Source organism: Haemaphysalis longicornis, unplaced genomic scaffold (genome assembly GCF_048455015.1).
Source record: "Haemaphysalis longicornis isolate Haplotype H1 unplaced genomic scaffold, Haemaphysalis longicornis Haplotype H1 scaffold_9, whole genome shotgun sequence".
Lineage (NCBI taxonomy): Eukaryota > Metazoa > Arthropoda > Arachnida > Ixodida > Ixodidae > Haemaphysalis > Haemaphysalis longicornis.
The window spans coordinates 123,265,007-123,275,895 of NW_027526460.1; the positions used below are offsets into that span (position 1 = coordinate 123,265,007).

General features: G+C 45.3%; 1 pseudogene across 1 annotated transcript in view; it reads right to left on the bottom strand.

Annotated features, from left to right (window-relative positions):
• Positions 1-2,036: 2,036 nt before the first annotated feature.
• The window catches only part of LOC144152493 (thiol S-methyltransferase TMT1B-like), a 31,029-nt pseudogene continuing 22,176 nt past the window's right edge, over positions 2,037-10,889 (bottom strand). Inside the window, exons 3-4 of the transcript XR_013319178.1 lie at positions 10,024-10,173; positions 2,037-2,317 (exon numbers count right to left, since the gene is read on the bottom strand). The product of XR_013319178.1 is annotated as a thiol S-methyltransferase TMT1B-like (transcript). The remainder of the gene's footprint in view (positions 2,318-10,023; positions 10,174-10,889) is intronic.

Sequence of the window (10,889 nt, forward strand, 5' to 3'; positions counted from 1 at the left end):
ATCCCGCTAATGGTAGCGCGAGACTGGACTGGACGAAGAGAAGGACGAAGGTCTCTTGCTGGTGCTCTTGCTGTAGCGGCGAGGGTCCGCCGTACCGAGACGACGACGACGACGACGGAGGCAGAACTACGAGGCGCGCGCTCACGTGCGCTCGCGCTGGATTAATGCAGGCGCACGCCGATGGAGCACGACAACCCCCGATTAAGAAATGCATTCGCATTTAATATAGGAATGTGACGTTTCAGTTTTCACTTTTGCATGAGTTTCTAAAGAACACCGGTAACTCACGTTGTACTAATGAGTGATTTATAAACCAATTTGTTCACATTTGTGTTCAGATCGCCATTGTCGGACAAATGAATTGCTTGGTACATCTAGTCTCATATCGTTCTCTATATATATTAAGAACGAGCGTAAGTTCTTTATTGAAACCCAACCGCAATTATGAGATACCTTGCGTAGGTGACGTTTCTGGGTTAGGGAACTCATTTTTAATGTTCGCATGACATTTAATATTCAGTCGTTTCGGCGTCGAACTTGCATCCTCCCATCATCATATCTAGAGTTTTTGCTGCAAATACCTTGTAGCAACCACCAGCACGAATGAGTGGCCGCCCGTTAGAAACGATCGACCGCAAATTAGCTTCTACCCAAATTTAAATGTATCCTCCGATAGTACATCATGGCCATAGGGGGGCCTTGGGAAGGCTGCGTCATTACCGTATTGTGGCAATTCTTAGCATTTCGTGATTCTGACCAACCTTCCCTGCTTTGGGGAAAATATTAAAATAACGTTTGCATGAGAATCTAAGCACCGCTTTTCTAAGCAACCCTCGCAAAGTGGATTTGAGACGCGTAGAAGCAGGCCTGAATTGACTTTGTGACCAGGTCATTTCTGAAGTTTTCAATTACGAACCACTTCAACGTAACACAAGCCGACCTGCAGGGGATACTGAGAGCGGCAGCACTAGCGGCGCAAAGGACTCGAAGAGTAGCGATGGTGACTGAGTACGAGACGTGAGCGGTAGGTTCAATGTCCGCATTCACTTTTCTTTTGAATATTTGTCAAATAAAACCTCATTCCTTCAGCCCGTCTCAAGATAGACACGCGAAAACTGTGGTGGGGAGAGGGGGTAATTCAGGTTTTTCCTATCTAAGCGCAAGATCACTTTGGGCCTTGTGATCGTAGAAAATAAGGGGTGCTTAGAATAAAAAAATACGGTAATTTACGTTTTTACCTATATGACGACTAACGGATGCTTCCGTTTCCCACATCCCAGCCATCCACCAAAAAACATTGCCTGCGTTGACGGGGCCAAATACGCGTCGGTGGTACTACAACGCATCAGCCACTTAGATTTAGCAGAGGGGAACGGCTGTTCGTATACATGGAACGAAACGTTGTAACTTAAGTTCTTTATTCGTCAATGAACCGTTTTGAGCTGGTAAATTTGCTATTCTTTTCCTCATCTCGCGATGCGCAGATATGCATCTGGGTTATTGCGTTTAAATGTTATGTAGCTAAGTACTTACCACGTGATTCAGAGGAGCCACAAGGTAGTTGAGGGGACTCTTTCCGTGGCCGTTGTATTTATGATAAAAATGAAGAGCAAGAAAACCGGTTCACATTAGTTTTCCCACCGCATTATAGGGTATAAGTTATGTTAAGAGAAAAAGTACCCGTCAACTACGGTTCGCCCTCTTTCCCAGATTGAGATTCAGCTCCAGAAAAGCCGGAGAGTGCTAGGTTGTTTGGCCGATATTGCAAAATTTTGTACTTCTGTCAAGGAGAACAACCAACCCAAAGAACACACTCGTGGCCACATATTAACTCACCGCAGTTATCGCCCCGGGTGAGTCTACGTCAGAGCTGCAGAGTTTTGCAGTGTCCGCGATATGAAGTTTTGTTGTATGTGCACCCATTAGATGCGGGTGTCTGCTTTGTACTAAGTATCCAAATAACAAACTGAAGCTATTATGAGTAATAGTGCCTTTATTTTTGCACGCCGCATTCTGCAGTTACAAACAACAAGGCATCGGACAGTGTCTAGGCGATTATGATACAGACTTCTTGATCGCTCTACGCGATGGCGTCTCCGTATGCATGGCGGCTTAGAAATACGGGCATGTCGACAAGCAAGTAGTTGATATTCACTTTCGAAAACCCAGCCATATACATGAACTCTTCGTGGTGGTCTCTGTCAATGTGGCAGTTGCAGGTGATGACTTTCCACAGTGGTTGGACCACACCTTGTAGAGTTCTTTGCCATGTTCCTTGGGGATGACCCACGTGCTCTAAATAAATCAGGCGACCACCCTAAGACATCAGTGAAAAGAAAGAGTACTCAGAAAGGCGACAAGAACCACATTACTTGATTTTGGTTGGTTTTACTTCGCAAAGTAAACTATTTCTACTTTTTTATTCTACCAAAATTATGAACGTACTTCATATATTTTGTGCATTTGTATATGCTATTGAGAGGTACTTGTATTTCCCGACCACGAAATTTTGAAAAATTTAGCAATTTTCAGCAATAAGTTTCAACAATTTCAATTTCAATGCGCAAATTCTATTCACCCCCTTGCGTTATATTAGAAGAAGTAAAAATGACCCAACTGCCGTAGCTCACTTCACGGAAACCACGTTCCAAGCCACAACTATAAGCTGTTGACTAACGTAGAAAGCTGGGCCAGTTGGTTCACAGTTTTTAAAGTGAGAATTAGTGTTAAGACGCTACACAAGGGAAGAAAACAGACACGGGCGGCACTGTTCACTGTTTGAAAGCTAAAGGGAGTTTTACCTGATAAAAGGACACGCCCATGCACTCCTTACAGATCTATAACCAGCTAAGCTCTAACCTGCAGCCGTTGACGGCCTATGTGTTACTCGCTACTCTTCGTGAAAATATTTCTCGATGTATGTTGCGTGTTTGTGCACTTTCTTTCCCTCCCGTTACTGTTGACGGCGTCGCTGGTTGTAGGCTGCCTGCTTATCGGGAGTACGTACAAAGGGCGCGTGGTCTACTCATTTCGCAGTGCCGCACGGCCCGTGTTTGTCATTTCCACGTTGAGCCTGCTCAGCCCGCACCCCCGCTGCCCTTGCATCGCCTTGTCTCTTGAGCTGCGGAACACAAAGGAGCTTCCTGCACTCGTGCTCTCCCGCAATTGAGATTTTTTCGGGCTATACGATGCGCCGTTCCCACTTGTCAGTGTGGATATACTCGAGGGTCTAGCTATGTCATCTAAAAACCCAGCCAATCTCTCTAACCTTGATCCCCACTCCTGTCCAACCCGTTTTTTCGCGCATGCGCATGGGATTGCACCCGAAGAGTTTTCTTCGTACACGGGACCACAAAAGTTTCCTTTAGTCCGCCATATAGAGCTTAGCCAGAACAAGGTGTGCGTGCTGCCGCAATAGAATATCAATGTTTTCTAATACTAAAAAGACCAACAAATTAACCCAATACAATTCCAGAAGGGCAGAACCTCACGCGAGATATTTCTGCTGCACTAATAAAATGATAGCCCCAATCAGGAATCGTCTATAGGTCCGAGCGAACTGGAGCCTGTTGCAGGCGTTCACGTCACTGCAGCTGAATGTGGTTGCTCACGCGATTTGTTTCCCATTCGGAATTGTACGGAAGCGCGATCATTCCCCGCCCCTTCAGCATAACGCCATCGCGAAACATCTGCGTGCACGCGTTTCGGGCGCCTAAACCAAGCTGGGTGATCAGATCTTTCGGCAAAAAATTTGCGGTAACAAAGCTCATGAATAGATTTGTGGAGGCGGTTTCGGTTGGGAAATAAACACTCTCCGCAAATTTTCCCCACCTTTTCCATACAACATCTGTTGGCTAAATTTCTTTACCCTTCCCCGCCTTGTTGTTTCTTCTCCTAACTCTCTCCCTTGGTGTCCAGTTATCGCTTTAGGGGCCGAATGGAAAGCATCTTTTAGGCTTTCTTGGTTGCTTGGCGAAAGCGATTAGGAACGCCGAAATCACGAAGTCATAAAGGATGTTGTCTATCTGTATCTAACACGAAGAGCCTGACTGACTGACTGACCAATTCGGCAACGCCCAGTCGAACCGGCTTAGATACTTGACACATCTAGGAAGTTGCAGTAGTACAAGCAGCCATGCGGTGGCATCTCAATATGGGTAGTTTTTAAACATTACACCCCTACGAGAGTGAAAAGGGATAACATAACTTTTTCAGTACTTCTGTATGTATCGAGGTCCCGCGCAGATATCTAACTATTTTTTAACGGACGATAAGAATGCGGAAAGGTTGTTCTTAATTTTTTTCTCTTACCGACTTTTGATGTCAATCCGGATCAATCGTAAATATCCCGCTTTTACGGATTCACCAAGATTTACCCAGCTTGACTGTATGTAAAGCCTAGTCCCTTTTCTTAGCTTTTTACTAAAAAGGTATGCATACAAATGCTCGAAGCTGAATTTTGTCCGAACACTCCTGTAAACGGACGTGCATATTAATAAAATCACACGCCTAACTACACAGGCGTTAGACGTAATATAAACGCTTACTTAAATGTTTTTTGCTCGAGTGAGACATTAGCGGGTGTACGGTATGCTAGTACGCTGCAAAAGTACGAAAGGTGTTTTTTGGGAAATTCTTGAGTATGTGCAGGCTGCTGTATATGTTATAGTGGTCTTTGCTGATATGTGTGACGCTTAAAAATATCTCCTTGTTGGAGGGTGGTTTGCCCAAGGCAGTTCTCAAACCAGTCAAAGTATATTTGAGGCCCATTCTGCGCTTCAGGGTTTAGTCAGTATGTGTTACACCCGGACATAGCTCTGTACTGCAGCAAGTAAAAAAGATTTTAACTTGCTGCAGTAGAGATAAGATATTAAAGATAAGATTTCCTGGTATCCCTCATGGCGGTGTCGCTAGCTAAAACTCACAGCATAAAGCCAACTTTATATAATGGGAGTGCACATGATGACGATGACGATGACGATTGTGAAGAAGAAACGTTCGGTGGTCGGAATCGAACATGGGTCCCTCGTGTTACAACGCCGACGTCTTTCCAAATGGGCCCTTTTGAGAGTGTCCAGTCAGTTTGGAATAGAACGCAAACTTAAACGCATCAATTTGAACAACGACGATGCGTGGTGGGGGCGGCGTGCGAGGGCGCTCAGCCTTCTTGAGAGGGATTTGTTTTCGGTCGTGGGAATACGTATTTTGACGTGCAGGCAGTCTGCAGTCTGATCTTCGAATCTAGAACTTCAACTCTCAGGCGGTGTGCACTTTGATTGTTACTGCTTTGGGTATGGTTACAGCGGCGGTGTTTTAATTCGCTCCTCTCCAATTGATTTTCAGCCAATTCATTGGCTCCTCGCGTTTCAGCCATCGTCGTCGTTAGACGTGCGGGATTAGAATTTTAGCAAAGTCAAATCAAAACAGTGCTGTACACGCAAGATTTCTGTAATAGGCAACAAATATTGAGTTTGCGCTCGATTTACTGTATATGTCCTTACACGCAGCTCCGCCAATCTTGAGAACTACCTGTGCCAGGTGTAGGTTCCCGGTGGCGCGCACCCAGTTCGACTGTTTTATCAGTGTAATATACATAAAATCTGAGAATGCAGGTTCGAAATAAATGCACTGTGAATAAAAGGTGAACAATTTTTAAGCTTAAGGCCGGGTTCAGACACTTGCCGCAATTGTCGTAGTAACTTTATAGAATGACGTCAGTTAACGTGTCAGCCAACCGAACGGCGTGACATGCCATTTTTCTACGTCCATAGATTCCGATATGGCTTTTGCGTCGGGGGTCTGAACATAGCTTAACAGACCCCTGAGGCCTGGTTCAGACTGTGTAGCAACTGTCGTAATATCTTGTAATAATGACGACGTCATTTCACGCCTAAAAAAACGGAACTGCGTGAAACGCCGTTTCTTACGTCCCCAGAGCATGATATGGCTGTTGCATCGGTAGTCTGAACATAGCCTTACATTCTTATAGGTGAGCTCAGCGACAGATATTTAGACCATTTCTAGCCGCATCACAGCGACGTTGTTGTCTTTCAACTTTTTTGGACGCGCGTCCTTGCTTGGGGAGCTCAAAACGAGCACGATTAACTGGATATATGGCTGCACCGTATCAACTTCGCAATAAACGTCGCAAAACACGCATTCCTTCTGCTGCCCTCGGAACTAACGTGGCACGGAGTCATTCGTAATTGAGGTGACTTGGTAACTGCCCAACTCCGCCCTGCTGCGATGCAAGCTATGCGCGTGTAAGACCTCATTTGCCTTACATCATCTAAGACGTGCTACGTCAATCATAGCTGGCACTGGACTGGGCTACTTGGTACATGTTTGAGTGGAATAAAAACCAGCGGAAAACACAGGACACAGAAGAAAACGACGGGACAAGACGGCACGCCAATCATGTTTCCCTAGTCTGTCTTTGTGCGAAAATGAACCCGACGTCCATTTAAATAGCTTTTCTGTTCCTTGGGTGCTCATATCAGGCGGGGGACTGATTGGGCTGAGACAGTTGTATCTTCGCCGGGTATTCCCGTTTCCCCACTGCGCTAAATGTACACAAATATTTCACTGCAGCTGATTAATGTCTCTCCTGCGGCACGCAAAGTTATGGAGGGAAGAGCGACTGAGGAGGCGACATTGTGACATTGGGCAGGCCAATGCAACCCTATCTCCGGTGACACCCTTAGTCCTGCGCTCTCCGTTTCCGTCACCGCAACGCTCGGCCCACGAATTTTTTCATAGATCTTTTAATGATCCTCGATTTATTTAACCCTCAAGTGGCAATGATGAGGTAAGATTTCAAAGGGGTGCGAGTGACATTATTGCAAAGTAAAAGCCAAATATTATTTAAAAGAACAGCGCCAAAAAATGTCAACCACAATACGACGTCGGGGTGGAATAGCAAAGCAGTTTCTTTATTTGCGGAGCGTATGACGTAAAATTAAAACCAGGAGCAATGCCTGACCCCCGAGAGGTTTACATGCCGTGCAGGGATTCTTCGTGGTATCTTATTTTGTGTAATATTAAACATTTTGTTTTGAGTCAGGCGTCGCCACGAAAGCACAGCCACGCGATACCCCTTCTGCCTCCTTCCATTCCTACTTGAGGTGTGGACTACCTGAACATCTGCCTACGAAAGCGTGAAGGCTATGGCACACACACGCGTGCAAGCGGTCGGCGAGCATCACAACCTCAGAAAATCAACAATTTCTAACGCACAACTTTTCGCATTCTAGCTCATAACTAGCAACAGCTCGCTGTAGCAGTCTATTTGCTCGGACATCTAAAAAAACGTGAACCTTCATTCTAAGCGAGAATTCTTCTTGTTGGTAAAACAGATTGCTCAGTAGCGTTTACTTCAGGGACTGAAATTCTTCTTATCCTTTCCAGCATTCGTTGCTTAAAAAGTATCTAAATTTTTTATCCGGCTACGGTTCACAAAGGCGATATTGCAGGTCCACCCTTTGTAACTTGCGCCTGATAATAAAATTGTAACTATATACAGGATCCTTTCACTATAGTTCTCTTATTTGCTTAGACGGCCACCTTCTTGAACCTCGTCTCTATGCACTGGAATTTTCCAGTTCGAAAAAAGGCAAAAGTTTCGGTAACCACAATAGGTCATTGAGTACCTACTTCGCTACGCCTACACCTTTGGGGCCTATTCTATTTGTTTGAAGATAAACATCGTCTTGTTTCCCCCGGCATACTAGTCAGCCGACATATTTCCTTCCCAAATAACGTATACAACTTGGCAACGAAAAACATGTTTATTATATGCACGCAAAAGCGCCCTATTTTGGCGGGCAAGACTCGTAGGAAACTTTGGAAACAACAAAAGGGGTATATCGCACATAGGAATGGTGCATGATGGGTGCAGCTTAACCTCATGGAAATGGGAGTATCATTTAGGAAAAAAACGTCTTAGAGCTGCTACGACAGCTCACTAGTTTATATAATTTTTCTAAAGGATAGGATGATGTATTGTTTCACTACTGAAAAAAAGTTGTGTGAAGGCGATGTTTTACAAGTCGTCTACCAAGCAAGCGGCGTCAGTAAGCGTGTTATCACAAATACTCTTCACAGCTGGCTAGTCGTACGCCGAGGGTTTATTGTGAGGTGGTATTCATTTTTTAGCTCCACCCCCTAAACAATTAGGACAAAGTTCCAAGTCTGTTTTCAATAACACTGAAGTGTCTCAGTAATTATGGAAGAGAATGCATTCGTTCGCCTGAAAACAAATTCCAACTGCTCCGACCATCTAGGAATGGCGCAAACGGATAGACGTCGGCTACATAACGCGAGGGACCCAGGTGTGATTCCGGCCACTGGAAGGGCTTTTTTGTTGAGCGCCTGAATCTCATTCGCTTATCTTCACTGTCGCACTGTGAAACCCATTGTGCAGGTTGGCTTTCCTGCAGTTCGTTGGGTGATGGGACGATCGCCATCATGGTGGAATAGAAAGCTTCGCTTTAATAATCTTCTCAGTGCGCGTACAAACCGATAGCAGAGAGGTATTTTGATATTTAGAACATTTGTACCACTCTCAATAATTCGAAATCGCCTAATTGAAACTTTCCGTTAATTGAAAATGAAATACTGGTACCGGGAGTTTCACATGCAGTCCAGTAGCAGAAATCGCTCGATAAATCGAAGCTCAAACGCAGTACGCCGGTCTCAATGGAAGTTGTTTTGAATAAGAAGCATTGAGGTGACCACACTTTCTAACAGTTTCAAGAGCAAAAACATGGCTGTGCTCTCTACTGATGTCAGCGCCACCGCAACTGAGCCAGCGCAGAGTTGACAAAGCGACAGGCCAGTTGCGACTTGCGGCAGCTTTCATCTCTCTCTTTTGCCGTGTAATCCTAGCTCGCTGTCACAATGTCCCGCGACTGCCGGAATCAGGCGGAGAAGCGAGAATACGGACCGAAGTGGAGCCGCACGGCGTAGCGTAATGGCGTAGAACAGAGGCTTCGAATACCAAGCGGTTTATATATTCATAACCGTTCGAAACTCCTGAACCGCTGGCGCTTGTCATACATCTCCTCGTTGTTTAGCGCAAAGAAAATTGCAGGTACATTTGATGCAACATATCGGTATATAACCAGCAGCACCACCTCCATTTGTTGAGAACGCCAGTTTAGTTGGTTTTTGAGATAGTAAGCGAACGCGTTCCAAACGACGCGTTCGAAACTGCGCAGTGAGGCGCCAACAAGTGTGAGATCCCGGTCGCGCTGTTCGAGGCAGGGACGCACGAGCATTGCGAAGGCGTAAATTTTGAATTGCATTGGAAAAGCGTCCTTTCAATTAATCAAGAGAGGAGTGAGAGAGGAAGGCGAAGCGTGATGAGTGGTAGCAGTGAGAGGATAATGGCACCATAGCCCGTTATGGATTATGACTGCTCTGCACTTCCGACAGCTTTCACGTTGAGTGGAAAGGCTTTACGTTTATTTTACGGACAGCCCTGTGCGAGCAGCGTATGCATGGGGAACACATCAGGCTTCTATTTTTGAGATAAATATAAAGTATCGTGGTAAAACACGTGTCGTACGGTTGGATTGGGGACGAACGTCTAGATGCTAAACATAATCAAGAAGGGAGACGTCTTTCGGACCAATAGCAATGCTTTTATTGTGTTTTTGTGTTGATTTGAGGGTTCGGTTCATTCGAAGTTTTTTCTCGCCCTGTTGAACTCCGTATTAAAAGGCGCTAACTGAATCAATGTTGAAGCTAGAATGGTTTATTTTTTACTGACGCCACACAAATCTGATCCTTGTTTCTGGTTTTAAAGTGAACATTGTTCATTCAAGAGTGTACGCACTTTTTAAACCACCTAAAATTGAAGCCCCAATGGCTCCGTGTTTTTCTCACTATATGATATACATTGGCACGTTTTACGTTCCCGAAAAATCACCCCAGGGGTTATTCTGAGCAGACAAAGTAGCATTGAAGTGAACCGAAGCAATTCCTGGAAACAACATCAATTGAGCAACAAGAAGTGCCTACCTTGACCAATACTCTCTTTGCCTCCTTGAGCACTTTAAGCGGGTCAGTGGTTGAGCACAGAAGGTAGGTCAGCAATACCACGTCAAACTGCTCATCTTGTAGTTCGCTCATATCCTCGCCGTACGCATGCACCCATCGCTCCATCTCGATCTGTAAAAAATATAACCAGTTACAAATGAAGACCCAATGAGAGGCGTCCCCAGCCGCAGTTCGTGGCAAGCCGAAAGGGTTTCTACACACCACATACCTTCAACATTGCAAGTCTGGCACATACATTCTTTCGGCATTACCAGCCCATTTAACCTGGTCAGTTACAGATGGCTTTATCCCTAGTGTGGTAAGACAATGTCGTTGCGTGACTGCGGCGGTACCATGAATGGTTTCACTTCGCGACACGCCGGAGAAAATTTTCATTTTCCTGGCAATGGGCCACAGGCTGAAAAGTTAAAGTTTATTGAACAACGAATGAAGTTGAGATGGCAACCGCAAGTAGCGGGGGAGCAGGTACTATCCAGGTAAGCCCAAGCTGGCTGACTTAGGGTCCTCTTCACGTCCCTGTGCATCCTTGAAGGATGTGAGCTTCTTAGTGCGCCAGCCGAATGGTGTTTAACTGAGGTGGGATGGGTAACGAGAAAAAGCGGGAGTTGGCGCTGCCCTAATGAATGTTAACATCTCAGTGCTTAGACTACATTTTCATCTCCCACTTATCATTGAGACTAAGTGTGCCCAACGGGACAGAGTCTGCCATTAGTTATGGATATATCTTTACAGAATGTCGTTGCGCAGATTCGAACGGTTGTACCGCATTAGGAAAATCTTTAGGTGGTTGGCGAAACATTAGCCACGAGCTAATGGCTGAGGGAAGA